Source organism: Passer domesticus, chromosome 2 (genome assembly GCF_036417665.1).
Source record: "Passer domesticus isolate bPasDom1 chromosome 2, bPasDom1.hap1, whole genome shotgun sequence".
Lineage (NCBI taxonomy): Eukaryota > Metazoa > Chordata > Aves > Passeriformes > Passeridae > Passer > Passer domesticus.
In genome coordinates this window covers 34,856,076-34,863,116 of record NC_087475.1, presented here as the reverse complement: position 1 = coordinate 34,863,116, position 7,041 = coordinate 34,856,076, and positions in this window count along the sequence as shown.

Genomic DNA, 7,041 nt, shown 5'->3' with positions numbered 1-7,041 from the left:
AAGCCATTAATTCTCTGCTTGCTTTGCAGTTCTGCCACAACATTTCAGTTACATGCAGCTTATCAACCCCACAATTAATACAATTGGGAGTGAAAAACCCAACAAATTTTTTAGGCCGCCAAAGTGACAACTGGAGACAAAGGCTGTTGTCATGAAATGGAATTGTGCTAGGGTTTTAGTAGTCACCTGGTACAGAACAAGTTCCTTCTCTCAGACTGTGCTGGAAACACCTGTGCTTTCCTGCGCTGGGGAATTTACAAAGGATTCAGGGCAGGAAAACTGGCTGAGGCAGTAAGCATTTCTCCTAACCAATTTACCATTCTATTAAAGTTGCTTTTTCCAACCCAGTATCAAAAAGATTTTTAATTTTTTTATTCCTGACACCCTCAGAACAATCACTGCAATCACAATTACTTTGACAGGCGTGCTGGAATTGGAGTAGGCAGAAAATGGCCTTAATGGGAATCTTTTACAAAGCAGCTGTTAGAGTGTGGTAACAAGACTCTGAATAAATGACAGCTACATAACTTCCCCTAATCAGATTGGAGCAATCAGCTTGAAAAATTTTCCCATATGTTGAAGAGTGGAGCTTAGGCCTAGGGTTATGGCAGGGACACAGGCCATGGTAAGGTTACAAAGTCTGGCTACAATTAAACACTCACTGCAGAAATTGTGATGATGCTTCGGGGAGCTATTGCACTTTAGCCATTTGTAATTGCACATTCGGAAATTACTCACTCCAAAATTACTCGGGGCCCAGTTACACAGTTTACAAACATATGTTCTCAGAGAGAGGGAAAAACATTATCCTTCCAATGGGCACCATTTATAGATTTTTTAAATGTCTATTAATGAAATGTAACTTTGCAAGATTGTTTACTAATAAGTTTATGGGATTTTTAGGGAGTTGTATCTATCATTAATTAAATTATTAAAGCACATTTCTGCCTAGCAGGGTCAAATCTGCAATTCTTGCAGTCTTTTAATGCCCTGGTTTAATGCTTCTCCTGTCAGCACTCATTGAGTAACCCAGACAGAGCATTTCTCCTTAGTAGAGGTATTTCTTAGTTCTTTGCAGACTGCACCACACTTCTGTGGGTCACGTTATCTAGAGCAGGATATGTGGGCTGGCACCTGATCTGTGTATCAGCGCTGCCACTTCAGATATATTTTAGGGCTGATAAAGTGTGAAAGTTGTGTGGAAAATTAGCATGTCACAAGCTTTGTAATTATACAGCTTTTTATGAATTTAATGAAGAAAGACAAGGCCTTCAGGGTGTCTCTTTTTACTGGTAGTTAATGCAAGGAAATTTTCCATTATGTTCCAAAGCCTATCCTGCCTGCATTTGTGAATTCTGGGAAACAGACAGTGAGCTCCGTGTGCTTTACAGTCCTGGAGAAAAAGATGTACTGGTGACTGGCAGCACAAATTACCTGTCCCCTTTATTGAATGTGAGAGGAGAAGCATAGGGCCCCAAGTATGTTCATGGTACAAATGGGGCTGATCAGCAAACCAACAGGAGGAGGTAAGAATCATTTTAGAAAATGCAATCCACGCCCTTTTCAAATGCACTTGGTTCACACACAGAGCTTCAGAAAGATGAGATATAGTGTTTGATATGCTGTTTGGAGATTTCACTCAGTACAGCAAGACCTCCTGTAGTTTCCAAACAATGTTTTGTACAAAGAATGAGGCATGATCATCTATATCTCATGGGAGGCTCTAAAAGTGAGAGAAATTTTCCAGTGCTGTGGCCCACTGTTAAGATCTTCAGTGTTGTCTCATGACAGAAACTGAATGCAAAAAAATACAAATGAAGAGCTACATCATTTGCTTTAAACAGAGTAGATGTGATTCCCCATGCTTTTATTTATTTATTTTAGCTTCCAACAGAGATGCAAAGTTATGTAACTTGGGGAGGAATTCGGAAAACAAATAGCTCTCCTGTCAGTGACTGAAGTTAACCAAATGGCCTTCCTCATCTCCATGCACAGTCAGGAAACAAAAGTTGTCTCTTTGAGAAGGTAGCTCAGACCTGCTGCTCTGAATGGACATGGTTTGGTACTGGGTGACGTTCAGGGCTGGGATAACAGTCTGAGTATGTGCACTCTCCCGTGAGCCGAGGAGCTCCCTCTGAGTACCTGTTTCTCTCTTGCTCCATGTGTAAAATATGTTGGTCTCGCCCTTGCAGGTGTTCCTAGTGGCATAAAATAATGTAAGATCCTGCTTTAGGATTTAGGATGTTTCAGGCCCCCTTTCTGTTTTGCAGCAAGTAGAGAAAAATCTTAAATTCTGTAAATATGAATTAGTTAGATTTTGTCAACAATGGGCTTGAATTCACTTATTAGACCAAATGTTTTAGTTTGATTCTTTTTTCATAAGATTTTTAAAAATAATTTTACAATCCTTATATTCAAAAATAAGTTGGTTTAGCTTGTGTTTTCTCACATGGGACTTTTTTTTTGGTCTTATTCTCATTCTATGAGCCGAGATACAGTAGGTGGGCAGGGTGCCATTAAAAAGTGTTTGTACTACTATAGTCCTGATACTGATTGCTGCACTTTTTGTTGGAGACTATAGATTTGGATATCAATTTCATCTGGAAGTATATGTTGGATTGTTCCATTGTTACATTGGATTGTTCATCTGGAAGTATATGACAAGATTGTTCATGCTGCGTTATGGAGAAGTAGCACAGCACTTTATCCTTTCTTAAATGCATAAAAAGCTAATGTGAAAAAGTTGGTGGGTTTTTGAGGGGTTTTTTTTTGGGAAAAATTTAAAATACTCCTGCTATGATCATATTTTTAATTTAAAATATTAATCTGGAAAATTATTTGGTTTGTTTCCTTTTCAATCTTTCATTCTTTTTACTACTGTGAAAAGGATATGAAAAAATAGTAATTCAGGTTTTTGACAAAGTATCTTAAATCCCTGTTTGGTGAGAAAATTCAAACAAAAAGGATATTTGTATCTTTCAACAGCACTTATTTAATTTTCACCCTATTCTGATGCTGACACAAGAAAAGGGGTGGCATAAATAGTGAACACTTCAGTGTAGACAGCTTTCTGGCTCAGAAGCCATTTCCAGGACATGTCAAGCACAAAGAGCACTGTCGATGGCTTCTGGAGCCAGGCAGCTGTCTGCACTAGGGCTCACTCTCCTGTTAATACCCGGCTAGTGGAATCAGTGCCTCTTCAGATTTTAATCAAACTACCTGAAATGTTGCTGAATACTGCGTGAGCTGGGGGACAGAAGGACTTAAATTGTTTTCAGCACTGTTCAGACATGGTCACTGTTGACACCAGTCGTCAGCAGCCAGTACTTTTTGTACAGTACGTGAGACCATAATGTCCTCTCAGCTTGAAAATCATTCATTCTCACAACACCCACACGTTCTTCTTTATATGGCATGTTTCTTGAGAAAAAAGAGAAAAAGAGATAGTCCAAATAAAACAACACTTGCATTAAAAAGCATGGCTATTCACAGGAGTTGTAGAAATGTACCCATTTGTAAATTGGTTATAAAGATTTGAAAACTTAAAGAGACAGACACAGTCTGTGGTTGTTAGATATGTGGATTTCTCTCTCCCTCTTAGAGAAAAGAAAACATTTATATTCAGCTTAAAAATTGTTTTTGGAACTAAGCTGCAATTGTGCATATTCATTGAAAGAGGGTGGAAAGAGAGTGGAATAGTAGTCTGTCACCTGAGACCCCCAAATGTAAATGAACGACTCTTAGAAAGAAAGCATAGCTATCCATCCTACTATCCATCACTGAGGTGTTAAGGTTAAAATGTATCCCCCTCGGTACCATGTCTAGTATTTGTGTAATGTGAGGAAAGTGTAGAGCTAGACCATAACCTGATTCTCCGGTACTTACCCACACAAAGTTTTCAGCACCCTGGATGTGTGCCAGCAGTAGAAAACAGGGCTGTTTCTGGCTGAACAAGGCATACTGAGTGACATAGGCAGAGCCCCACATGTGGGTATATGGGCTGTTCTTGTCTGGGGATCAGTCCTGCTTCAGAACTACTTTACCCTTTGGTTTTTGCCCAGCCACTAAGTTCTCTGACCACGTGCCAAGGACTTCCCAGCTCCTGCACCTAAAACCTCCCAGGGTCCTTCATCTGACCCCTCTGGTCTGTGTGGGCACATCCCCCTCTGAGGGAGGTAGGGCTGCCACCCACTTGGCTCATGGATCTGACACAGTGCCCAGGCACAGCAGGGGCAGTAACTTGGCAGTCATGTCATTGCAGGGAGCCTTTGAGGCTGTGGAAGGGCAAAAGTGATCTTCAGACACATCTTTGCATGCAGGGTAGTGGCTTCTGTTTGCACAGGCATGAAGACCATGCAGGTTTAGTGTGAAATGCTCCAGTAATGATTTGAACAATTCGTAGTAAATGTAACATGATGGGGTGGTGAGAGAGAAGGAGAGAGAAGGGAAGAAAGGAAAGAAGGAAAGAAAGAAAAGAAAGGAAGAAAAGGAAGAAAGGAAAGAAAGGGAAGAGAGAGAAAGGGAGAATGGGAAAAAGGGAGAATGGGAGAAAGCAAGGGAGAAAGCAAGAAAGCAAGAGAGAAAGAGAAAGAAAGAAAGAAAGAAAGAAAGAAAGAAAGAAAGAAAGAAAGAAAGAAAGAAAGAAAGAAAGAAAGAAAGAAAGAAAGAAAGAAAGAAAGAAAGAAAGAAAGAAAGAAAGAAAGAAAGAAAGAAAGAAAGAAAGAAAGAAAGAAAGAAAGAAAGAAAGAAAGAAAGAAAGAAAGAAAGAAAATAATTTCCAGCTAAGTTAATAGTAAGGAAATTTACAGCTGGTCAAAATTCCACAGGTTTGCCTCCAGTGTTGATGAATGTGTTAAAACTGGTGGGAGCCACAACCACAGTTTTCATTAAACCTATTTAAAAAGCTAAGCAAAATGCTGGTAAAAATAGCTACAATCATAGACATCTTGTCTACCCTGTGGTTCCCACCAGGGAGATTTTTTTTTCTTATTTGCACACTTCCACAAATCAAATCAGGAGTACAGCATGGACATGAGGTATTTTACAACCAAGTTAGAAGGGCCAACCACTTCTTAGAATGGTATGCTTCCGGAGTTTAGACAAGGCTTAAGGAATTGAACTAGCAATGAAAATTAATCCCTGGTTGATCATAACACTTCTGAAATGGTACCTAAGAGTTTTGTCTGGTCTGCTGTATTCCTTGCTTTTATTTCCAGCTTGTTCAATGGAACCTCTGACTGCAAGAGATTAATCGATTTTTGTGTATGTTGTCTAACTTAGAGTAACCCAGTTGAGACTCTTACCTGAGTAAAACCTGCAGGAACATGGCTTACCCTTGCAACAGTGTCAGTTCCAAAATCCATCACATTTTAAAATCAGAAAGATTACAAATGCATAGATATCTTCATTTTCATGCCACTCTTGGAAGATCTTGGCAACTAAACATAAAGTTGCAGTGACTATAGGTCAGGATGTTTGATGATTAGTGGTCAAGAAACAAAATACCTTCCCTGTCTTGAACACCTACCTAAATTTTTTCTTTTCTTCAAGAAAATGGGCATCTTTATTTGCCTAATTACCACTTACACAAAGGGAAAATGTTATTCAGTTCTTCAGATGAACTTGGTAACTTCATGGCCAGCACATAAAACATTTATTCCAATTGCTCCAATTTCTAAGAAACAGAAGATTAAACTTTCTCTTTTAAAACAACAAGAAAGGATGTTGTGTACATATTTTCCCACCAAGTCATGCAGTCTTCAATAAGTTAGTGTATCTTGTGTGTTTATATAATGTACTGAACTATATTTCCCCTGGTATCCTCTTCAAATGTCAAGTTAGTTCTGTGCTGTGTAACTACAGGAAAGAAAGGACTAAGAAGCAATATCAGTCTGCAAAATAAAGATGTTTGCCTCTACTTGCATGTGAAGTTCATTTGCTCCAAGCACTAGAAGCACTATCATATCTCATCTGCCCAAGACCTGTTTGGATCCCCCCAACAAAGTGATGAACTGTTGCTCTGTTTGAAAGGAGATGGTTTCTTACTGGACTCTTACTCAGGTACTCCTGTTGTCTTGGTTTATTTTTGTCAAAAAAGCAACAACCTGGATGAATATTAGTTTGGAAAACTAAGAACTTAATGAAGATGAAAGATGCAGCCAAGTCTCGCAACAAAAACTCTCATCTTGAACTCAGAGTGCAAAGGATATTTCTGCGGACAGTGTTAGGAGCTGCAGTAGTTTTTACCACCCTGACAATATACATATATTCCTTACAAGTGTCCTCCATTCATCCCTCTTTCATTCACTGTGCTCTTCCAAGCTGTGACAACTATCAGGCTTCAGACCTCTGGCCTGGGTGAGAGGAATGAGATCTTTACATCTTCCTCTGTCTCTGGGGAGTCCTCAGTGGAGGTGAAGTGAGAGTAGTTCAGGTGAGATCAGAGTAGAAAGGTACAGTGGCACAGGTGGTGGAAACCTGTGAGCTCCACCAACTTCAGCAGGGCAGCACACATTAATACATGCTGGCAATGAGTCCTCAACAGTACTCTGTCATTCTGTGCTGTCCACCACATGGGTTGTCACCGTGCTCCTGTCACCTCCCAGAACAGAACTCATCTGCCAGTTGAATACATAGGGGTTTTTCCTCTTTAAAATCCTGGTTTTTCTCCTCACTTCAGAGCAGTAATAACTTCAAAGGATTTACACAAGAGACACCAATGATAAGCTTTGGTTGAAGATGCTGACTTCAGCAAAGACACTGAAGGTCTTAGGGCTTAAGTTCTCTGTGCTAATATATTAATGATAATTCAATATTTACAGCGTGAAAGCTTGAGCTTGTTTTTTTCTTTTTTTTTTTTTTAAGGAAAACAACCCATATTGTGCAGCAAAGGCTAACATCAAAATTTTTCAAGGCTGATTGCAGGTATGTGTTATCAGTACGACTGTAAATTTATGGGGTTTTTTGGTAATATTTTATCACTGGTAGGAGAAAGGGCCAAAACCTGCTTCCTTTATTGCAGCCAATACCCTTCTTAAAGTT